The sequence below is a fragment of the Stegostoma tigrinum genome, chromosome 7 (assembly GCF_030684315.1).
Source record: "Stegostoma tigrinum isolate sSteTig4 chromosome 7, sSteTig4.hap1, whole genome shotgun sequence".
Taxonomy (NCBI): Eukaryota; Metazoa; Chordata; class Chondrichthyes; order Orectolobiformes; family Stegostomatidae; genus Stegostoma; species Stegostoma tigrinum.
Window position 1 is genome coordinate 103929729 of NC_081360.1, and position 25623 is coordinate 103955351.

Below are 25623 nucleotides of genomic sequence, written 5' to 3' on the forward strand. Positions count from 1 at the left end.
GTGAATGGTAAAGACATTTTCCCTAGAATGTTCAAAAACTTGGGGGCATATTTTTAAAGAGAGAGGAGAAACATTTAAAAGGGATCTGAGGAGCAACTTTTCCTGCGGAGGGTGGTTCGTATGTGAAACGAACTGCCTGACGAGGTGGTAGATGCACATACAATTACGACAGCCATATGGATAAGAAAGCTTAGAAGGATAGGGGTCAAATGCAGGAAAGTGGGAAACTTGGTGGCATGGACATGTTGGGCCCAAGGGTCTGTTTGCATGCTGTATGACTCTATGAACATCGGAATCCTGTTGTACATCAGCAATCACATGGCCCTAGACAGAAATAAATTCAGTTCAGTGGCAAGGGAATCTTGACAATTCCAGATTTTCCTCTTGTTGCAGCCTCTGTTCACCATCGCAGTTGTTGATTATCACACAAATATCTTCTGCCTGGATCACTGAGAACTTATTTTGAATGACATTTTTTCTAGTTCCTCCTGTCCCACCTTACTGTCATGGCTAACCCTGCCAGGAGTTGAGAACTCTTGATGGCATTACACTCAGGATCAACTGAACACTCTTCAATACAGCAAGGTGGCAGCCATGCTAGAATATTGAAAGAATTACCTAGAAACAGTAGACAGACTGGTAGCAATCTTCCTAGAATTCTTACAATTTGAAGAAGTCCTTGAGGATTGCAAACTGCCAATGCAACACCTTTATTTAAAAAGGTAAGGAGACAAAAATAAAACCAGATGATTGTTGGTCAGTTTGATTAAAATCCGCTTTCAGGAAGATGTTAGTGACTATTATAAAGCATATAATAGCAAAGCATTTAGAAAAACATAGACAATAATCCATGGGCTTGGAAGTACTATATTGGCATAGATCGAGGATTGCACTCCTAAAAGAAGAGTAAAGGGGAGTTTTCAGGAATGGCAACCTAAGACTAATGGGAGCGCCACAGGGACAATGCAAGGGCCACAAATATTAACAATATACATTGATGACTTGGTTAAGGGATGTGCATTTTTTCTAGCCAATTGGCGAATGACAAAAATAGGTGGGAAGGCAAGTAGTGAGGATGACAAAGTCTGCAGAGGCAAAGAGACAAGTTCAGTAAGTGGGGGGGAAAACTTGGAGGTGGGGTACAGATGGAATATCATGTGGGAAAATGTGAGGCTGTGGGCTTTGGCATGGAGTATAGTAGGAAGTGAATACTATTTAAATATTTATGGAGAAAGACGACAACACGGGGATTTCGGAGTACTCATGCATAATTCACAAAAGGCTATCATACTAATTACACAGGTAAAAGGGAAGGGAAATGGAATACTGGCCTTTATTTTGAAGGGAATGGAAAATAAAAATAAACAAACAATCCTTCTCAAATCTATACAAGGCACTAACAAGACTACTGTTTTGATCCCCTTATCTAAGCACAGATATGTTGGCATTAGAAGTAGTCCAGAGAAGGTTCACAAGGTTGATACCAGGTTTAGAGAGACCACCTTATGAGGAGAGGTTATATAGGTTGGTGGCACTTACTCAGTGGAGTTTAGAAGAATGAGAGGTGACCTTATAAGTTACAAGGTTCTTTGGGGATTTGATAATTTAGATGCGGTGAGGTTGTCTTTCATTGTGGGAGAGTCCAGGCCCAGAGGGCACAATCTCAGAAGTGGTCACCCTTTTAAGACAGAAGTGAAGAATGAACTTCTTCCCTCAGAGGCTAGTATATTTATGAAATTGTTTACCACAGAGAGCTGTTGAGACTTAGAACATAGAACATAGAACAGTACAGCACAGAACAGGCCCTTCAGCCCACAATGTTGTGCCGACCATTGATCCTCATGTATGCACCCTCAAATTTCTGTGACCATATGCATGTCCAGCAGTCTCTTAAATGACCCCAATGCCCTTGCTTCCACAGCTGCTGCTGGCAACGCATTCCATGCTCTCACAACTCTCTGTGTAAAGAACCCGCCTCTGACATTCCCTCTATACTTTCCTCCAACCAGCTTAAAGCTATGACCCCTCGTGTTAGCCATTTCTGCCCTGGGAAATAGTCTCAGGCTATCAACTCTATCTACGCCTCTCATTATCTTGTATATCTCAATTAGGTCCCCTCTCCTCCTCCTTTTCTCCAATGAAAAGAGACCGAGCTCATTCAACCTCTCTTCATAAGATAAGCCCTCCAGTCCAGGCAGCATCCTGGTAAACCTCCTCTGAACCCTCTCCAAAGCATCCATATCTTTCCTATAATAGGGCAACCAGAACTGGACGCAGTATTCCAAGTGCGGTCTAACCAAAGTTTTATAGAGCTGCAACAAGATCTCACGACTCTTAAACTCAATCCCCCTGTTAATGAAAGCCAAAACACCATATGCTTTCTTAACAACCCTGTCCACTTGGGTGGCCATTTTAAGGGATCTATGTATCTGCACACCAAGATCCCTCTGTTCCTCCACTCTGCCAAGAATCCTATCCTTAATCCTGTACTCAGCTTTCAAATTTGACCTTCCAAAATGCATCACCTCGCATTTATCCAGGTTGAACTCCATCTGCCACCTCTCAGCCCATCTCTGCATCCTGTCAATGTCCTGCTGCAGCCTACAACAGCCCTCTATACTGTCAAAGACACCTCCAACCTTTGTGTCGTCTGCAAACTTGCTGACCCATCCTTCAATCCCCTCATCCAAGTCATTAATAAAAATTACAAACAGTAGAGGCCATAGGTTTCTATAATTGTGGTTTCCTAAACTCCATGTTTAAACCTACAAAGGCTGTTAACATAACACTGCATTCTGTCTGGAATTGGTCATTAAGTATATTCAAGACTGAGATAGACAGATTTTTAATCAGTAAGGGAGTTAAGAGTTTATGGGGCAAAGGCAGGGAAGTGGAATTATGCATTATCAGATTAGCCATGATTTCAGTGGATGTCACAGCAGACTCAATAGACTGAGTGGTCTGTTTCTCATAGAATCACAGAATCTCCACAAAGTGGAAACAGGCCATTCGGACCAACAAGTTCATACCAACTCTCAGAGCATCCCACCCTGACCCATCCCCCTATAACCGACCTAATCTACACATCCCTGTACACTACGGGCAGTTTAACACGGCCAATCCACCTAGCCTGCACATGTCTGAACTATGGAAGGAAACCCACACAGACACGGGGAGAACACAAACTCCACATACACAGTTGCCCAAGGGTGGAATTGATCCAGAGTCCCTGGTGCTGTGAGATAGCAGTGCTAACCACTAAGCCACTGTGCTGCCCCAGGCAAGCATACCAAATGCCGTCTTCGCTATCCTGTCTAACTGTGTCTCAATCTTTCAAGGAGAATGAACATGCACTCCAAGATCACTTTGCTCAGCAACACTCCCCAAAACCTTACCATCAAGTGTATAAGTCCTGCCCTGATTTGCCTTTCCAAAATGCAGCACCTCACATTTATCTATATTAAATTCCATCTGCCACTCTTCGGCCCATTGGCCCATCTGCTCAAGATCCCGTTGTACACTGAGGTATCCTTCTTTGCTATACACTACACCTCCAATTTCTGCACACTTACTAACCATACCACTTATATTCACATCCAAATCATTTATATAAATGATGAACTGCAGTGGTGCCAGCACTGATCTTCATGGCACTTCACTTGTCACAAGGGTCCAGTCTGAAAAACAATCCTCCAGCATGTAGCAAATTCTTTAGCACGGTGCATATTGAAAGTACAAGTAGCAGGAAGTTTATGTTTATGGGTTTATGGTAAATCGCTTATAACTCAAGGTGTCGTTCATGAAGTCAACCATTAGTTAGTGACATTCAACTGCGACACATCAAGTTTCTGACGTACTGTTAAATCAAACTATATTGCAAGTATATCCTTTGTACTTTTTGTGTTTTACGCAAAGGTTTTCAAAGTGAGTTATGGCACCTGATATTTCCTGAAGATAACCATCAGATAATGAGGTCGTTTTGGAAAAACGAATCTCACACCATTCATCCGCATGAGGTCTGAGGCAGTGCAGACCAGTTATATTGTTCAACAATGCATATTACATCAAAATCACAGGAGCAACAAATGTTCAAAAATATCTACCTGTCTGCTTTTTATAGAAGATAATCTGAAATTCAAAATTTGTCATTTATAAATAATTGTGGATTTTTTTGCCCTGTCGCACAAGATGCACAAAATTAATAACGAATAGTGAAGACAAGTTTTACATCTAACCCAGCTTCAGATGAACACAATGACACCACCTGCAGCATTTTTGCTGATACTGTGGAGCAAGTTGTGTCTCTCTGATGAAGGGTCTAGGCCCGAAACGTCAGCTTTTGTGCTCCTGAGATGCTGCTTGGCCTGCTGTGTTCATCCAGCCTCACATTTTATTATCTTGGAATTCTCCAGCATCTGCAGTTCCCATTATCTCTGTGTCTCATCCTGTCAGATTGTACTTACTCTGCTCCTAAGTCTTATGGCCCAATGGCATTATATCATTATCACACAGATTTTCGCCAGTTATTTCCATGAGATGAGGTGGGATGTTCCATCTATGAGGGGAAATGTTGATAGGCCAGTTGTGATTTTACTGCCTCCTGCTCAGACTAACTGCTCATCGATCATTCTCTTATTTGATTGTTACTGGCACAGCTCAGTAAATATTCAAGCGTCATAAGGCACTGAAAATCCAAACATTTCACATCACTGTAATTGCAGCAGCCTCAGGTGCTGGTGCTTCATTCACCTAGCTAGTTGCCAGATCTTTCCTCATTACTGGTTGATTTTCTCAGCAGTCATGAACAAGGGAACTTACAATGTCTGGGGAATTGCAAAGCACAGATTCCAGCCTGATGGTTGGCATGGACACTGCACTTTGAATAAACATTCCACACAAGTCGAAAAATGATGCAGACTGCCAATAACACAACAAACATGGTAATCAATTTGTGCACATCAAGCTTTCAAAAACAGTCAAGTGATAATGAGCGGATACTTTTCAGAAAACCAAAAGAATAGGAAGGATATTATAAAATTGGAAAGGACACAGAAAAGATTAACAACAATGTCACCAGGTCTGGATAGGCCTGGGACATTTTCCCTGGAGTTCTATGGGCTGAGGCTTGACTTTATTGAGGTTTATAAAAGCATGAGGGGCATAGATAGGGTGAAAAGCAAAAGTCTTTTTCCCAGGGGAGTCCAAAACTAGAGGGCACAGGTTTAAAGAGAGAGGGACAAGAATTAAAAGGGACCTGAAGGGCAACTTTTTCCACACAGTGTGTGGTGTGTGTATATCGAATGAACTGCCAGAGGAAGTGGTAGTTGCAGATATAATTATAACAATTAAAAGACATTTGGACAGGTACATAGATAGGAAAGGTTCAGATGGATATGGGCCAAAGGCAAGGAAACCTGGTCGGCATGGACAAGTTGGACCAATAGACTGAAGCGTGTGTTGCCATGCTGTATGACTCTGATTCTGTTTGGCTTGGAACAGAGGGATACAGCTGTTAATTAGTTAATTTTAGTGGGATGGAAGGGTTTTAGCCCAGATTAACTATCATCACTCCACCCCAATTAATCAAACAGCAGAGTAGGAGCAGAGGGACATCATTCTCAAATCTGCATTTTAATTAAGCAGGTATATCAAAGACTGGAGTAATATCAGAAAACAGGAATTTTGAGAGACAGGCAATGACTCCTCCATTTCTTGTGGCTAGTAAAATATGTAGGAAATGTCATATCCAAATGTGACTCTATGTCAAATTCCTCTTGAGACTATCCAACTACCTCTTGATTCCATCAGCTCCTGTGCTTCCCTGGCATGTCAGTCCATACAATCGCCTTTCAGGAAATTTGAGACAGTGGTAGTGCTCCTATCTCTGAGCCAGGAGGTTTAGGTTCAATCCCACCTGCTCTAAATATTTCATAATATTTTCCAATCAATCTGATAAGAGAGATGTACAATCACCTTCTAAATCTAAAGGTCATTTCAATCCTACATTTACAGCTGTGTCCTCCTATTCCGAAATCTGAGGCTACATTGCACAGAATGATTTTAACCTTAAATGCAAAAGAAGAGGGGCTGAAGCAGTTCTAGCACTTCTCCCTCATGGTAGGCTGGTAGAAAGGTACCAAAACAGGGTGAAGTCACATGGTATCAGGGTGAGCTGGCAAGATGAACACAGAACTAGCTTAGTCATAGGAGGCAGAGGGTAGTGGTGAAAGGATGCTTTTCAGAATGGAGGGCTGTGACTAGTGGCGACCATAGGGTTCAATGCTAGGACCTATGCTGTTTGTGATCTAAATAGCGATTTGGAGGAAAACGCAGCAGTCTAATTAGTTAGTTTGTGGACGATAACAAGATTGGTGGAGTTACAGATAGTGAGGAGGACTGCCACTGGATACAACAGGATGTCAATCAGTTGGGGCCATGGGCAGAAAAACAGCAATGAGTTATGCTGCAATTCATATAACTTTAGTTAGGCCACAATTGAAAATTTGCATATAGCTCTGGCCACCACACTACCAAAAGGATTTGGATGCTTTGGAGAGGGTGCAGAAAAGGTTTACCAGGATGTTCAGAGATAGCAAGCACTGCGGATACTGGAGTCAGAGATAACTGTGTGGAGCTGGAGGAACACAGCAGGCCAAGCAGCATCTTAGGAGCACAAAAGCTGACGTTTCAGGCCGAGACCCTTCATCAGAAAAGGTTTTCTGATGAAGGGTCTAGGCCCGAAACGTCAGCTTTTGTGCTCCTGAGATGCTGCTTGGCCTGCTGTGTTCATCCAGCTCCACACTTTGTTATCTCGGATTCTCCAGCATCCGCAGCTCCCATTATCTCTGGGAAAGAAGATGGACAGATTGTGTCAAATCATGGAGGTGTGGATGACACGGGGACTTCGACAGGGGACGAGGCCAGGCGATGGGGAGATTTTAAAACTGGTGAATTCCACGTTTATGCCACTGGGCAGTAGGCTCCCAAGGTGGTATATGAGGTGTTGCTCCTCCAGTTTGCGGGTGGTATCATTGAGACACTGGAGGCAGCCCAGGATGGACCTGTCACCCAGAGACTGGGAGGCGGAGTTAAAATGGTATCAGGATGTTGCCTGATTTGAGGGGATTTTAACTATGAAGAAAGGTTGGATCGGCAGGATTTGTTTTCACTAGGACACAGGAGGTTGAGGGGCAACCTAATAGAAGTTTAAAGGATTGTGATTGGCAGGAACAGGGTACTGGTTTAGATGATCAACCTTGATCATTACAGATGGAACAGCAGGCTTGGAGGACCAAACAGCCTGCACCAGGTCCTAATTTCTCTTTAACAGTCACAAGGGCCAATCAGACGAATAGCATATAATTTATTTAGGGGGAATCTAGGTAAGCGTGGGGCAGGACTTAAGGTCTATTCTCAGGCTAGACGAAGCAAGGTGGTAAGAAGTTTGTGAGAGGACCAGCACGAATTAATTGGGCCTAATGGAAACTATTTCCTGAATTATAAAATTCTAAGGACCTTAACAACTTGATCATTTGTAAGTGATAATGGGAACTGCAGATGCTGGAGAATCCAAGATAATAAAATGTGAGGCTGGATGAACACAGCAGGCCCAGCAGTTGGGTTCCTGAGATGCTACTGGGCCTGCTGTGTTCATCCAGCCTCACATTTTATGATCATTTGTAAGCCTTCCTCTTCTCCCGTCTAAAGTCTACCATTCCATAGTCTCCCTTTTGATTCGGCTATCAACTTATTGTCCTCACTGTGACCTGTCTGAACGGGAGCTAAAGTTAGATTTAGTTAAAATAACAAATAAAGATAGAAAGATAATATAGAATGGATTGTTTGGACATTATTAATATCGAGGGAATATGGGCTCAAGTTATTGGTTACGGTTTAGAATCAGGCCTGATTGGGTGAGCTGCCATGGGCAAAAAGGACAGCAACACTGCAGTTGCTAGTAATTGCATTCTTATTAATATATTGAACGGATTAGAAATATTAACAAGACAATAAAGTCAAAGGACTAAAAGCTTTTAAAAGGACTCCAGGAAAAGGAGAAGCTGCTCCACTTCGAAAGGTGCCCCATCCCATGCAGAGAGGGGTGTACAGGCCAGAGATCCTCCTCATGGCTCTGCTCTGGACCTGGCCAAAGATCCAGGCAGCCATGATGTGGTAATTGTGCCTGACTGTCCTCCCCTCCTTTGCAATTACGACCACATTTGGGTATCTGTCAAGAGGGAGCATGCAGTGTTCACTGGCACAGTAGTGGACTTTAGAACGTAAAACATTACAGCACAAATGGGCCCTTCAGTCCACGATGTTATGCCAAATTAAATAATGCCTTCTGCCTGCCCATGGTCCATATTCCTCCATTCCTTGTTTATTCGTGGACTTATCTAAAAGCCCCTTAAATGCCCCTATTGTATCTGCCTCCACCTTGGCAGTACATTCCAGGTATTTACCACTCTCCATGCAAAAAGCTTGCCATTCACATCTCCTTTGAAGGCGATTACCTAGTATTATCACTGGACTGTTAATCTAGGGACCTAGATAACATTGTGGAGACATGAGTTCAAAACCCTTCATGGCAGATGGAATTTGAATTCAATAAAATATGTGTAATTAAGAGTCTAATGAAGATTATGAATCCATTGTCAATTGTCAGGAAATTCCCACCTGATTCACTAATGTCTTTTAGGGAAGGAAACTACCATCTTTACCTGTCTGGCCTACATGTGACTCCAGACCCATAGCAATGTAGGTTGACTCTGAACTGCCCTCTGAGCAACTAGGGATGGGCAATAAATGCTGCCTGGCCAGTAACACGCTGACCTGCTAATGAATAAAGAAAAAAAGCTTTCCCCCTCTTACCTTAAATGCATGCGCTCCAATATTACATGTTTGTACTCTAGGAAAAAGACTCTGCCTGTCAACCCGATATATGCCTCTCAACTTCATAAACTTCTATCAGGTCTCCCCTCAGCCTCCACTGTTCCAGGGGAAACAACCTTAGTTTGTTCAGCCTCTCCTTATAGCTCATACCCTCTAATCCAGATGGCATCCTGGTAAACCTCTTCTGCACCCTCCCCCAAGCCTCCATATCGTTCCTGTAATGTGGCAACCAAAACTGAATGCAATATTCTAAATGCTGCCTAAAGCAAAGCTTTATAAAGCTGCAACATCACTTCTTGACTCTTGTACTCAATTCCCCAAACGATAAAGGCATGCATGCCATATGCCTTCTTTACCACCCTATCTACTTGCATGGGCACTTTCAGACAGCTATGGATTCGGACCCCAAGATCCCTCTGTATGTCAGTGCTCTCAAGGGTCCTGCCATTAACTGTGTACTTGCCCTTAAGATGTGATCTCCCAAGAGCAACGCCTTGTCCAGATTGAACTCCATATGCTATTTCCTCCCCCCATACCAGCAACTGATGTATATCCTGCTGTATCCCTTGACAACCTTCTACACTATCCACAATTTCACTGATCTTTGTGTTGTGCATGTTAGAATGCATCATCACCACGAATAATGTTATCACGATTAAGTAAGTTCACTTCATCAGAACTATACAGATTACTGGAAGTGTATTGTGCCAAAAGAAAAGGAGATGGATAATATCAAGCAATTATAAGTCACAGTATTTTGTGCTGCTGTACGAACATTTAGAATAACATGGGCTTAGAAACACTTGGGCTATGCAGGGTCAGCCGCTCGGTTTTGTTCGAAGCAAGTTGAGGTTGACAAACATACAGGAAGTTTTGACAATACCACAATATATGTTTGCAGTTATGTAATAGATATGTGGAAATGTTTAAGGAGTCATTGCAAAAAAATGCCAGTGCAAGACTTGTCATGAAAATGAAAGTACATTAAAGGGAGAATAAGGCAAATGGATAAAGATGCCCAGGGTAAAAGTCTTCTTCAGGAAACGGACTATTGTACATGATAATGTCTTCAATTGGCAAGCTTGGCAAATCATGAGGGAAAAATATAGATCAGAGACAGTTTAGCACATGGACTAAATATGACTGATAAAGTTAAATACAGTAAGGAATGAACCGATAAATTGAGAATAATAGTGAAAGGTAATAAACCCTAAACATTTTGATCCAGTGTGTTACATGGCTTTACCAAAGAGCTAAATAGAATAGCATCAAGGAGAAAACCTGATCAAAACTGAGCATGAGATGTTGTGACTGTCAGCAACAGCAAAATTATAAACAATCACAATCTGCTACTTCATGGTCCAATATAGCACCCACTCTACCATTCTAATCAAACCAGGAAATTAACCGTGGTTCAAAGAAGAGTTCAGGCAGGAAAGAAGATACTTCACAGAGCTGTTATGGTGCAAAAGCAGGCCATTTACCCATTGTGTCTGCTGTGGCCCTTTAAACATTCTGACTTAGTCACAGAGATGTACAGAAGTGGAAACAGACCCCTCGGTCCAACACATCCATGCTGACCAGAAATCCTAAATTAATCTAGTCCCATTTGCCAGCATTTGGTCCATATTGCTCTAAACCCTTCATTCATGTAGACATCAGTTGCCTTTTTGGTGGTTGTAGTTTTTGAAGGTCAATCATCCCAGTCGCAGGAAGTCATTGCAAGAGCTCATCAGGGGAGTGTCCTATGCTCAATCACTATCTACTGCTTCATCAATGACCATTCCCCATGAGGTGGTCAGAAGTGGGCATATTCAGCGTTGCTTGCAGTTTTCAGGACCACTCAACTCCAGAGATATTAAGGGGAGGTGATGGTGGAGTGGTATTATCAGTGGATTGTTGACGCAGGTTAAAACCTCATCATGGCAGGTGGTGGGCTTTGAATTCAATAGATTAAAAACCAGAATTAAAGGTGGAGTTTGGAACAGAAAATAAAGACAGCAAGTTAAATAAACAAAGCAAGCAACTGCACCGCAGGGAACAAGGAAACATCGATGAATTCAATGCATGAGGCCTGACAGCTGGGAAGATGAAATCAGGACAAGGATAAGAACATGGGATGTCATAGCTGTTACAGAAACATGGCTAAGGGAGGGAAAGGAGTGGCAGCTCAATCTCCCAGGTATAGGTGTTATAGGAAAGATAGAAGGGGAGGCAAGGGTGGAGGGGTAATATCGAGGGAATATGGGTTCAAGTTATTGGTTACGGTGGAGGGGCAGTGGCATTTTTGATTCAGGACTACAGCACAGCAGCACTTAGACAGTTTATTCCTTTTGGGGGTGGGGTGGGGGGCAGTTTCCAGTGAAGCTATATGGGTGGAACTGAGAAATAAGATGGGGGTGATAACTTTGATGAGATTATACCATCAGATTGATTGGTTGATTTTTTGTTGTCACATGTATTGAGATATACTGAAGTGTTTTGCACACTGCCCAGACAGATCGTACCATACAAAGTGCAGAATAGTGCAGAGAGCAAGATCAGAACTAACATTTGAGAGGTCCATTCTAAAGTCTGGTAACAGTGGGATAAACAACATTCTTGAATCAATTCATATGTGTATTCAAACTTTTACATCTTCTCCCCAATGGAAGAGGATGAAGAAGAGTACAACCAAGGCAGGAGAGGTCTTTGAGTATGTTGGTTGCTTTTTTGAAGCAACAAGTACAGATGGAGTCAATTGATGGAAAGCTGGTTTGTGTGATGGACTGGGCTGTGTTTATGACTCTGTAGTTTCTCTCAGTCTTTGGAAAAGCAGTTGCCATACCACAGTGCGAGGAGTCCAGATAGGATGCTTTCTACGGTGCAGCTCTAAAAATTGGTAAGAGTCTTGGTGGACATGCCGAATTTCCTGAGCTTCCTGAGGAAGTAGAGACATTGTTGTGCTCTCTTGACTGTTGCTTTGATGTGGGTAGAACAGGACAGAGTGTGGGTGACCATCACTCCTAGGAACCTGATGTTCTTGACCATCTCCACCTCAGCACCATTGATGCATGTCCTCCACTCCACTTCCCTTCCTGAATTCAATGAACAGCTCCTTCATTTTGCTGACAATGGAGAGACTGTCGTCTTTACACCCTGCTGCTATGCACTTAATCTCCGTCCTGTGTTCTGTCTCATCATTATTTGAGATCCAACCTACAACGGCAGGGTAGTCAGTAAACCTGTAAAAGGAGTTAGGGTCAAATTGACTACATAGTGGTGAGTATATATTGAGTTTGATAGGGGTCCGAAGGCACAGCCGTGCAGGGCATCGGTAATGAGCATTATGACGGAGAAGGTGTTGTCACCTATTCTTACTGATTGCAGTCTATGGATCAGGAAGTTCAGGATCCAGTTATGGGGTGGCAGGGGTGGGAGGTGGAGCCCAGACCTAGGTCTCAGAGTTTAGAGACAAGTTTGCTTGGAATTCGGGTTTTAAAGGCGGAACTGTAAGTAGACATCTGACGTAGATATCTTTATTATCCAGATGTTCCAGGAATGAGCACTGAGCGAGGGAAACGGCATCTGTTATGGAGCTGTTGCACCAGTAGGCGGACTGCAAAGGATCAAGGCAACTTGGCAAGGTGGACTTGATGTCAGCCATGACTAACCTCTCAAAACAACTCATAATAATGGAGGTCAGAGACACTGGTTGGTGGTCATTGAGACACGCTGCATGATTTTTCTTCAGCTCTGGAATGATGGCCATCTTCCTGAAGCAGGTGGGACTTCAGATTGTAGTAAGGATAAGTTAAAGACATTTACAAATACACCTTCCAGCTGGTCCACATAGTGAGTGCACAGCCAAGGAATCTTTCTAGGCCAGTTGTTTCCCCTGGGTTCACACTCAAAAAGGCTGATCTAATGTCCACTTCAGTGACCATGGATACAGGTGCATCCAAAGCTTCTGAAACAGGTGACATCGTGAGTTTTGAGAAGATTTGTAGCTCAGGTTGAGGTTCAGGGTCTGAGTTTGCTCGCTGAGCCGGAAGGTTAGTTTTCAGACGTTTCGTCACCATTCTAGGTAACATCATCAGTGAGCCTCCGACGAAGCGCTGGTGTTATGTCCTGCTTTCTGTTTATCTGTTTAAGTTTCCTTGGGTTGGTGATGTCATTTCCTACGTTGGTGATGTCATTTCCTGTTCTTTTTCTCAGAGGATGGTAGATTTGCTCCAAATCAATGTGTTTGTTGATGGAGTTCCGGTTGGAATGCCATGCTTCTAGGAATTCTCGTGCGTGTCTGTTTGGCTTGTCCTAGGATGAATGTGTTGTCCCAATCAAAGTGGTGTCCTTACTCATCTGTATGTAAGGATACGAGTGATAGTGGGTCATGTCGTTTTGTGGCTAGTTGATGTTCATGTATCCTGGTGGCTAGCTTCCTGCCAGTTTGTCCAATGCAGTGTTTGTCACAGTTCTTGCAAGGTATTTTGTAGATGACGTTCGTTTTGCTTATTGTCTGTATAGGGTCTTTTAAGTTCATTAGTTGCTGTTTTAGTGTGTTGGTGGGTTTGTGGGTTTGTGGGCTACCCTGATGCCAAGAGGTCCGAGTAGTCTGGCAGTCATTTCGGAAATGTCTTTGATGTATGGGAGAGTGGTTATGGTTTCTGGGCCCGTTTTGTCTGTTTGTTTGGGTTTGTTGCTGATCCGAAATGACGTCTGAAAGCTAACCTTCCAGCTCAGCGAGCAAACTCACATCCAGGTGACATCGTTTTACAGACTCTCTGTTCAGACTGAGCATGGAAGGTATTGAGCTCATCAGGTCAGGAAACACCATTGTCTGTGATTTTGTTCGACTTGGCCTCACAGCCTGTCATGTGTAAGCCCTACCACACATGATGGGTGCCCATGTAGTTAGTCTGGGTCCGAAGCTTAATTTGGTATTGCCTATTGGTCTGTCCAAAGGCGTTACAAGGTCATAGCTGGGTTTCAATTTATACGTCAAGGTTATCTGACTTGAATGCCTTAGACCTGGACTTCAGTAGCAGTTCATGATGGTTTTTGTTTGGGGAATATTCAGAATAACTTGTTTGGCACACAGTTTTCTACTCACTCACTCATGAAATCTGTGATGGCAACGGCATACTCGTTTAGGTTGGCCACTCAGTTCTTGAACATTTTTTTTCCTTTATTTATTTATAGGATGAGGATGTCGCTGTCTAGGTAGCATTTATTGCCCATCCCTAATTGCCCAAAAGGCAGTTAAGAGTCAACCAGATTGCTGTGGGTCTGGAGTCACATGTAAGCCAGATCAGGTAAGGATGGCAGTTTCTTTCCCTCAAGGACATTAGTGATCCAGGTGGGTTGTTCGGGCAATCAACAATGAATTCACGGTCATCACTGATTCTTAATTCAAGATATTTATGGAATTCAAATTCCACAATCCGCGGTGGTGGGATTCAAATCCAGGTTCCCAGAATGTTGTCTAGGTGTCTGAATTAGCAGTCCGGTGATAATACCACTAGGCCATCGCCTTCCTCATAATGGTCTACCTACTCTAAGCAATCCCATACAAGCCCTTCCGTTGCTTCAGACCGACACTTTCTGTACTGGGTCCTAGCTTCAATTTCTGCTTTAGGCTGGGGAGGAGGACCACAGTGTTGTGCTGTGATTTTTTAAAATATGGACGGGGGATGGATCAGTAGGCATCTTTGATGATTGCATAGCAATGATCAAAAATGTTTGGACTTCTGGTGGGATTGGAGACAAGTTGATAGTAGCAAGTTCTTGAGGTTGGCCTGGTTGAAATCACCAGCTACGATGAACAAGGCCATGGGGTAGTCTGTTCGAAGACTGTTTGTAGCGCTGTACATTTTGCCAAGTGCACTTTGTATGGGGCAGGGTGTCAGATACTGAAGGTGAACTTGTGCAGCATGTCATAGGGGCAGTACTTTACTCTAAGATATTCTAAGTCTTGGGAGCAGTAACTCGCCAGATCCACCATGTCTAAGCGCCAGAGCCCCTAGTTGTCAGCAGGAATTCGTGGAGCAAATTTGTAGGGAGATTGCAGATAGATGTAAGAATAACAGGGTTGTAATAGTAGGGGAACTTAACTTTCCAAACATAGACTGGGACTGCTATCATGTAAAGGGCTTAGATGGGGAGGAATTTATTGAGTGCATTCAAGAAAACTCTCTCAATCAATATGTACATGATCCTACTAGAGAAGGAGCAAAACTCAGCCTTCCCTTGGGAAATAAGGCAGGGCAAGTGACCAAGGTCTTAACGAGGGAGCACTTTGGGACCAGTGTCCATAATTCTATTAGTTTTAAAATAATGACAGAAAAGGTAGGCCTGGTCAACAAATTAAAGTTCTAGACTGGTGCAAGGCCAATTTGATGGTATTAGGCAGGAACTTTCAGAAGTTGACTGGAGGAGGCTGTTCACAGGCAAGTGGGAGGCTGTCAAAATCAAGCACGTTCCTGTTAATGTGAAGGGCACAGCTGGCACAAATAGAGAACGCAGGATGACTAGAGATATTGTCAAGAAAAAGACAGAGATATGTGTGTCAGGTAGAGACAGTTGCAGATTCAAGCGAATCCTTAAGGAGTATAGAGGGTGTCAGAGTACACTTGAGAGCAATCAGGAGGGCAAAAAGAGGACATTAGATATCTTTGACCGACAAGGTGAAAGGGATCCAGAGATTCTACAGGTATATTTAGGGCAGAAGAGTAACTAGATAGAGAATACGGACCCTTAAAGATCAACAAAGCCATTTTTGTGTGGAATCACAGGAGATGGGTAAGATCGTAAACGAGTATTTTGCATCAGGATTTACTGTGGAGAAAGACAGGGAAGCTAGGGAACCTGGGGAAATAATGATGTCTTGAAAAGAGTTCACATTACAGAAGTGGAGGTGCTGGAGATTTTAAAATACTTAAATATAGATAAATCCCGAGACCTGTTCAAGTGTATCCCAGGACACTGTGAAGCTAGGGAAGAACTTGCAGGACTCCTGACAGAGATATTCGCATCATCAACAGACACAGTGAGGTGCTGGAAGACTGGAGGGTGGCTATTGTTGTGCCATTATTGAAGAAAGAAGGCTACAAGAAAAAAAAAGGAACTAAAGACTAGTGATCCTCATGTCAGTGGTGGCTAAGTTGTTGGAGGGGATTCCGAGGGACAGAATTACATGCATTTAGAAAGGCAAGGACTGACTAGGCATAGTCAGCATGGCTTTGTGCGTGGGAAATCTTGTCTTTCAAATTGAATTGAGTTTTGGCGAGTTTTGAGAAGATTTGTAGCTCAGGTTGAGGTTCTGGATGTGAGTTTGCTCGCTGAGCTGGAAGGTTAGTTTTCAGACGTTTCGTCACCATTCTAGGTAACATCATCAGTGAGCCTCAGACGAAGCGCTGGTGTTATGTCCTACTTTCTATTTATCTGGTTAGGTTTCCTTGGGTTGGTGATGTCATTTCCTGTTCTTTTTCTCAGGGGATGGTAGATTGGATCCAAGTCAATGTGTTTGTTGATGGAGTTCCGGTTGGAATGCCATGCTTCTAGGAATTCTCGTGCATGTCTCTGTTTGGCTTGTCCTAGGATGGACGTGTTGTCCCAATCAAAGGACAAGCCAAACAGAGACATGCATGAGAATTCCTAGAAGCATGGCATTCCAACCGGAACTCCATCAACAAACACATTGACTTGGATCCAATCTACCATCCCCTGGGAAAAAGAACAGGAAATGACATCACCAACCCAAGGAAACCTAACCAGATAAATAGAAAGCAGGACATAACACCAGCGCTTCGTCAGAGGCTCATTGACGACGTTATCTAGAATGGTGACGAACCGTCTGAAAACTAACCTTCCAGCTCAGCGAGCAAACTCACATCCTGAATTGAGTTTTTTTTGAAGAGGTGATAAAGAAGATTGACGAAGGCAGAGCAGTAGACACTGTCAACATGGACTTTAGCAAGGCCTTCAACAAGGATCCATATTGGAGACTGGTTAGTTAAATTAAATTATATTGGATCCAGGAGAGCTATCTAGATAAAAAATTGGGTTGTTGGCAGAAGACAGAGGGTAGTGGTCAAGGTGTGTTGTTTAGATTGTATGCCTGCGATCAGTGGTGTGCCACAAAGTTCAGTGCCAGGTCCACAGTTATTCATTAAATATATAAATGATTTGGGTAAGAGTATAGGAGGCTCACAGTTAATAAGTGGCAGATGACACCAAAATTAACAGTGAACAGTGAAGAAGGTTATCTAAGAGCGCAACAGGATATTGATCAACTGGGCTAGTGGGCCAAGGAATGGCAGATGGAGTTTAATGGTGATAAGTGTGAGGTGTTGCATTTTGGTATGACAAACCAGGGCAGGACTTAGAGTTAATGGTGGGCCCCTGGGGAGTGTTGTCCAGAGAGATGTAGGGATGCAGGTACATAGTTCCTTGAAAGTGGTGTCAAAGAAGCATGTTTGATTGATATCCATAAGACCATAAGACATAGAAGCAGAAATTAGGCCATTTGGCCCAACAGGTCTACTCCGCCATTCAATCATGGCTGATAAGTTTCTCAACCCCATCGTCCCCGTAACCCTTGAACTCCTTGATAATCAAGAACCTATCTATCTCAGTCTTAAATGTACTCAATGCCCTGGCCTCCACAACCTTCTGTGGCAGTGAATTCCATAGATACACCACTCTCTGGCTAAAGAAGTTTCCCCTTATCTCCATTCTAAAAAGTCAACCCTTTCGTCTAAGGCTCTGCCCTCAGGTCCTAGTCTCTCCCACCAATGGAAGCATCTTCCCAACATCTACTCTGTCCAGGCGATCCCATCTACCACATCCAACATTTCCTCCCTTAACTACCAGCACACAAGTGGTAGCCACGTATACCACTTACAGATGCATCATTGTACCTCACCAAGTTCCTTCATCTGAACCTGTGACCTCGAGCATCTAGCAAGACAAAGGCAGCATGGGAACACGGCTAGCTGTAAGTTCCCTCCAAACTTCACCATCCCGACTTTGAACAATGCCATCATTACATCAGCGTTGCTGGGTCAAAGTCCTGGAAAACCCTCCCTAACGGCCCTGTGGGCGCCTCTCCATCCCAAGGACTGCAACAGTTCATGAAGGCAGCACAGAGCCACCAAGTCCCAAACAATTGGAGAAGAACAATAATTGCTGGCCTAGCCAGTGCTACCCATATCCCATGAGCAAATATGCAAAGAAGGTTCAGTACTGAAGCTAAGACAGTCACTTAAAACCTTTCATGAGGTGTTGCACGTAAATCAGTTCAATTAGCTTCGCAAAAGTATAGGAAGCAAGGATTTCCAAAGTTACAGCTGCCACTCAACTTCAGGTAAAAATACTAAAAACCATTCACTGGTGACCAACTAGAACCATCTGTATCTCAACAGATACAATGTGTGTGTCCCTTGGTACTGTTGGAAATGCTGTTCATGCACATTCTATTGGATTTAAGATAAATCAAACTTTAGAGTCAGCATACAAATAATGATGGATAAAATAAACCCTGGCCCATTCAATCCATCCCATACAACTGTGATACCTTGTACAGCACAATACCTACATTCCCCATCCTATCCAAAAGCATACAATTTCTTGGGAGAAGAAAGAAAAACAGATTAATGTGAAAGCAACCACCATTAGAGTTCTATGGTTAATTGTTAAAACTACAGCCTCAATCCTTTTGTGAAAGTTAATTTAAAAAGGGAATCAGAGTGTGTTTCAAGAGGATTGGCAGAGTATGATAGTGGATTTCCATCTGGAAAAATCTCAAATATGCATTTCACATGCATGAAAACAGCCAAAGAGGAAAGGTAAGACTTACAGGCATCAACAATTTGATCACTTTTAGGTTTGATAAGACTTAAGACATTTTTTCAGCAGCTGGGACGCATAATGTATCTCAGATTTTAACTGTACGAGAAACTCTAGCTAAATGGAGTCCGGACCACTAAACAGCTAACTATAGGCCTGTTAATTTAATTTGTCATTGGGTGAACGCTAGAGCCTATGATAAAGGATGCACTGACAAAACATTTAAAATTACATAACTTAGATAAGCACAGTAACACAGCTTCATGAAGAAAAATCATGCCTGACAAATTTATTAGCGTTCTTTGAGGGAATACCAAGCAGGATAAAGGGGAACCAGATGTAATATATTTGGATTTCGAAAAGGCACTTAATCATATACCACATGGACTACTTAAGAACCCCTGCAGTTGACAGTACTATATTCACATGAATAGAGGATGGACTAACAAGAAAAATGTTGGGATAAGAAGAGGGCATCATTCTCAGGATAGCAACCTTTAACTAGTGGAGTAGCACAGGGAACAGTGCAGGGTTCACAATATTTACAATGAAATACGTATTCACAACTTGAACATGGGGTGTATATGTACTGTTGCTCCATTGCTAAATTTTCAGATTACTCAAAAATCGGCAGAAAGGCAAATGATGAGGATGACCCAAAGAAGGATAAAGACAGACATAACCTTGGCAGATGGATTACGTGGGAAAATGTGAGGTTAGGCACTTTGGCAGAAAGAACAGAGGAGATGAATATTATCTAAAAGGAGGAAAGAAATCAGAGTGGATCTCTCCTTTTTGAGAGAACTAATAGTTCAGCAGAAAAGGGAGACATGAACCCGTTGAATGCTGGGAGTGACTGTGTGCTATTTCCTGTGAAAGCACACTATAAAATATATATGTTGTATGGTGTAGATAAGTTTCACCTGTTTTGCAGTTTAGTTTAGTAACTGCCAAAGCAATTTTCAGCCGATACTGACTTTAGTTTATTACAGTAAAAGTCTTGAAAATTTAAATTAAGATTGGTCGATGGGAATCCAAACATGATTCAAAAAGTTATCAGTCTCGACTGGACTCGTACTTAGCCCCTAATTGCAGTCACACTTTTAAAAATAAGGAAGTATCAATATTCCACCATTCTTATATTGGGACTGTGCTGCTATGTAACTCCATCCACGTCCTTCTCAACTCTTCCTCTCATTTTTATTTCTGAATATTTATCAATTCCATTTTCAAGGATATTCTGTTTTCTGCACATGTTTTGACAGGTACTAACTATTCACTGAGATAAAACCCTATTCCCTTATTTTAATAAGTGATCTGACCTTGTTATTAATATTAATACAGCAAACACTGTTTTAGCCAGCACCCTTGGTAAGCCATCAAAAGCTACATACCTCAAATACCATGAAGTTACTGTATTATTCTGACCAATTATTGTAGTTTTTAATGTATTTAATCCAGACTAAATATAAATATACTTATCGTTCAAATAGCCACATGAAATATCAATTGTCAATTCAATTTTGAGTCAATTTTGCCTAAAATACCACAATCTACAGTGATGTCCAAGTAGTTGAGGGCATGAGTGAAAAGGCTCTGCCAGTAAATTTTATTTAAGGCCAATATGCATTATTATTTTAGTAATTTATGTGTAATAAGTATCCAAGTGATGTGTACATCCCCTGCATTCAGTTTCTACTATTTACTGCACGTGTCTAACATCAATTATGTGGACTTCTGGAGTATCCAAAATATTCTGATCAACCATCCTAGTCCCATAGGTGTCAGTTAATAAAACATTTGCTTAGTTCACTAACAAAGAAACATATTCGTGAAATAAAACTGGGCCGAAGGGAACGTTGTCTTTGTCAAAACAAAATTGGCCATAAACCGGAACAGAAAATATTCACAGAATCTGAAGATCCAAGGAGTGAATCAAAAGAGTGCTCTTTTAAACAGCCAGTATAGGAATGGTCTCCTCCTGTGCTGCAAGATCTCGCTAAAGCTTCTAATAATTTTGAAAAAGCACAGATATCAAGTACAGTCTTAAGGTAGCTAGCAAAGACTCTGTGCAGTTTCAATAAAAGAAACAGCAGTATTTCTACTGCCCAACAAGACAAAGTAGACTCAGAACTTAAACTGTTTCCTCTCCACAAATGCTGCCAGGTCTGCTCGGTTTCTCCAGTATTTTCTGTGTTTGTTTCAGATTTCCAGTATTTTCTTTTATACAAAACAAGTGATCACTGATACCAAGATAACAAAGTGTGGGGCTGGATGAATACAGCAGGCCAAGCAGCATCTTAGGAGCGCAAAAACTTGGTCTGCTGTGTTCATCCAGCCCCACACTTTGCTGTCGCGGATTCTCCAGCATCTGCAGCTCCCATTATCTCAGATCACTGATACCAGTAAGTTTTGAGTGAAACTTGCCCCAATGGAAAAGCTCCCTCCTTCTTCCCCAATTCTAGGACCAATGCCCTATGAACCCCACCACCCACACCAAGCTTTGAAGCAAGTGTTCAACCTGACACAGATGTGCAAGTGGATCAAATAGCACTCAAGATTTTTGACACTATTTTACCTTTGACCTCAAATTTTCAAAGCAGAATATCACTCCTGGTTCTACTCCATTTACATGTCTCATTGCTGTGGAAAGGCTAACAACATCATCAAAGATCCATCCCACCCCAATAATGCTCCCCATTAGGCAGAAGATATAGAAGCTTGAACACACGTACCAACAGCTTCAAGAACAGCTTCTTCTCTGCCATTACTAGACTGGTGAATGGACTCTCTAGCTTCAAGTATGCTGATCTTGCCTACTGCACATCCTGTGTGGCTTATCCTGTATGCCTTACTCTGCCCAAGTATTTTTTTTAAACCATCAGATCTGTATATACTTGCTTACTATGATCTGCCTGTACTGGTCACAAACAAAGCTTTTCACTGTACTTAGGTACATGTGACAAAAAAATCAAATCAGCTTTGGTTATTAGTCTGAAGTAAATGATTAGACGCTTTGTCTCCCACTCCAAGTTCACCTCCAGCCAAGAGGAAGTAAGTGTCTTCAATCATTAATGCCATTAAGCAGGCAACTCAACTTTGCTAAACATAGTCTCTCGCCCCGTGAATGTACCGTCCTCTATCAGTAACACATTTCTTTTGACTCCTGATTTGATCAGCCCTCTTTCCAAGGTGATATGGTTCATTTGTTCAAAATTGGCTAAGAAGCTATCCCTGAGAAGGACTGCACTCAACACCTCACTTGCACGTCATGTGCACCCTTTTGCCCTTGAGGAAATTTGTACCACTTCCCAACCCGTGGGCTGTGTCAGTTTGTTGGATCAAAATGGCTAGATAACACTCACGCTCCCCCATGCTGTACAATGCCTACACCCAGCTCTCCAACAAATTTATGTGGCTCTCGATGGAGACGCTTCCTCGAGAAGCAGTTATCCAGAACCACACTACTGGCCACAAGTGCTCACATGCTACAGTTGTGGTAAATCACCTGCACCACCATCAATACATAATCTTTTATGTAATATAAACATGATCTCAGTTCATACTTTTAGCTCATCACTTGATCTCATTGGAGTTGGACATAATTCAAACTAACTAATTGCATAATTGTGACACAAATCATGACAAGTATTTGAAAAAGTGTCCATTCTGCTCAGCACCGAATTCAGCAAATCTATTTGAATTTGGCTTACAATCACACTCCGGTTACTACATGTCTGTTCGTGGATGAGACACCATCAGATCAGTCCAATGATTGGTTAAACGTAAACAACTGGTAAAAGGAATTTTGCATGTGCAGTACACAGATACAGCACAGAAATCAAATCAGAGTCTACAGGCTGCTTCCAAACTGCCAGACAATTAGTGTGTGGCTCGTACAAAAACCAATTTCATAACCTCCATTTCATCGGGCAGGTCAGACACAAATATATATAAAACAGCCAGTACACATTTTCGAAAATGAACATCACAGCTACTGAAGTAGCCCCTGCCGCAACCCACAGGGCGGTCTTTCATCTTACAGCACGGATATCAGGGATTGAATCAGAAACGTACTTCCGTGTGTGTGTGTGTGTGTGTGTGTGTGTGTGTGTGTGTGTGTGTGTGTGTGTGTGTGTGTGTGTGTGGAGGGGGGGGGGAGAGGAAGAGACATGGTCTTCACCACCCTATATGTTAGCCTTGTAAGTAGTATTACTTCAACCGTAGCACACAGTTCAAAAAATACACTCACGAGACACAATCCAAGTTTAGAAATTCAAAATATGCTTACATTATTCAGCCAGAGCTGCACAGTTCATAGGTCCATGATACCATTTCACACATCCAGCTTTCCTCCTTACTGCAGCCCTGCTGGCAACAAAAACATTGTACAAGCTACTGTGTAAACAAATCTGTAGCATGGAATACTGCCTTGCTGTTACTGGTCTTATCAGATGCCTTCTATAAACCGCTTAACAGAAATTTATCTTGCAGATTTACAGAGTGTATTTATTCAGCAAGCACCACTGTTGAAGTTAAGCATATAGCCTGTGACACATTCACACTCCCTTCACTTTGCCCAGTATTGTGTACAAACATTTGAAGGGCGACAGTGGTGAGTGGTAATACCACCGGACACCTAGTATTCGTCCACATTAAACTCTTTCTGTCATTCCTCGGCTCATTGGCCCCAACGATCAAGATCTCTTTGAAAACTTAGATAACATTTCTTCACTGTTCATTATACAACCGACTTCGGTGTCATACAGTCATACAGCACAGAGACAGGCCCTTTAATCTGTGCCACCAGGCCAAGAATTCAGGAGCCAAGGTAATGCTCTGGAGACACAAGCTCAAATTCCATCATGACAGCTGGTGGAATTTACATTCAACTAATAAATCTGGAGTACAAAGCTACTATCACTAACTGTGATCATAACAACTATCATTAATTGTTACAAAAACCTATCCTGTTCACTAATGTCATTTCATAAATCTGCTGTCTTTACCTATAATCAACAAACTTAGCAAACATAACTTCGATCTCTTCAACCACGTCATTGATATAAACTATAAAAGGTTGGGGCCCCAACTCTAAACACTGCAGAACAATTTGTTCCATTCTGCCAACCAAAATTCCATTTATGCTTACACTGTTTCCTGTGAGCCAGCCAATCTTCTATCCATGCCACCATACTAAGCTTACACCACGAACTTTTATTCTCTGCAATAACATTTGATGCGATACTTTTACAAAAGCATTCTGAAAATCTGAGGACAGTCCATCCACTTGTTTCCCTTTTATCTACAAGGTGTGCCATTTCTTTGAAGAATTCCAATGAACTGGTTAAACATGATTTCCCTTTCACAAAGTCATGTTCACTCTTTCTGACGAGTGTGCCTAGCTGTAATGTCTTTAATAATAGCTTCTAACATCTTTGCTATGGTAAGTGTTGAGCTAACTGGTCTGTAGTTTCTCACTGTCTTTCTCCCTTCCCTGATGAAGCAAAGGATTCACATTCACTACTTTGCAATCTAATGGAACGTTGGTGAACGTAGGGAATTTTGGAAACTAAGCCAATGCATTGGCTATCTCACTAGTCCCTTCTTTAAGGCGCAACAATGAACGCCTCCAGGACTTTACAGTTTATCAGAACACAGCTCCGACAATTTACTCAGTACCACTTCCCTGGTGATTGCATTTTTCTTGAGTTCCTCCCTTCCTTCCATTTCTGGAACATTGTGTATCCTCTATTAAAAGAAAATGCCAAATAACCATTCAATTCTTCTGTGATCTCAGTTTCCATTACTCTATTAATTTCCCAGGCCCACTTTCCATTGCAACAACGTTAATATTTTTTCTTTCGATATTTAAAATAAGTTAAGTATTACTACCTGTTTTATATTTCTAGCTAGCTTTATCTCATTAGCTTAACTTTTGCTTAATTGTTTTAAACTTATTCTTTGCTTTTCTAAAAATTCTTTCCGATCTTCTGATCTGCCTTTACATAACTATATGCTTTTCTTTAAGTTCAATAAAGTCGTACAGTCACGTGGCAATGGAAAGAGACCCTTTGACCCAACTCGTCCATGGCAACCAGGTTTCCTAAACTGAACTATTTGCCTATGTTTGGCCCACATCCCCTTAAATCTTTCCTAACCACGTATCTATCCAAATGCCTTTTAAATGTTGTGGTTGTACCCACTTCTATCACTTCCTTGGCAGGACATTTCCATATGCACATTATTGACTGTGTGAATACATTGTTTCCACCCCCCCACCCCAGCCCTTTTCAAATTTTCCCCCTTTCACTTTAAACCTATGCTCACTACTTTGGATTCCCATACCTTGCAGAAAAGACCTTGGCTATTCACCATATCTATGCCCGTTATGAATTTATAAACCTATATATGGTGAGGCTTAGGCCACAGCATCCAATGCTCCAGGGAAGAAAAAGTCCCAACCTATCCAGCCTCTCTCTATAGCTCAAACCCTTCAGTCTCTGTCGAGTTAACGTCCTTGTAAACCTTTTTTGCACCCTTTCTAGTTTAATGATATCCTTCCTATAGCAGAGTGACTAAGATTATATGCAGCATTACCAATGTCTTGAACAGCCATAACGTGATGTTCCAATTTCTGTATTCAATGCCCTGACCGATGAAGGCAAGTGTGACAAATGCCTTCTTCACCATCCTGTCTTTCCAAGATCTCACTTTCAATGAATTAAGTACTTACACTCTTATTGTCTCTGTTTGACAACACCACCAGGGCCCTACCATTAACTGTGCAAGTCCTGCCCTGGTTTGTCCTATCAAAATGCAACACCTCACATTTACCTGCATTAAACTCTATCTGCCATTCCTCGGTACATTGGCTGAGTTGATCAAGATCCTGTTATACTC

The 25623-nt window shown here is 42.2% G+C and overlaps 1 protein-coding gene across 3 annotated transcripts in view; it reads right to left on the bottom strand.

Moving 5' to 3' along the window:
• The window catches only part of map3k2 (mitogen-activated protein kinase kinase kinase 2), a 128005-nt gene that overhangs the window by 96724 nt on the left and 5658 nt on the right, over positions 1-25623 (bottom strand). The window contains exon 2 of one of the 3 annotated variants that reach the window (XM_059647592.1): positions 23012-23088. The exons of 1 other annotated variant lie outside the window; for it this stretch is intronic. The gene's annotated coding sequence lies outside the window, so the exon portion shown is untranslated. Of the gene's footprint in view, positions 1-23011; positions 23092-25623 lie in introns of all 3 variants that reach the window. One more of the 3 variants, XM_059647593.1, reaches the window with a different exon arrangement.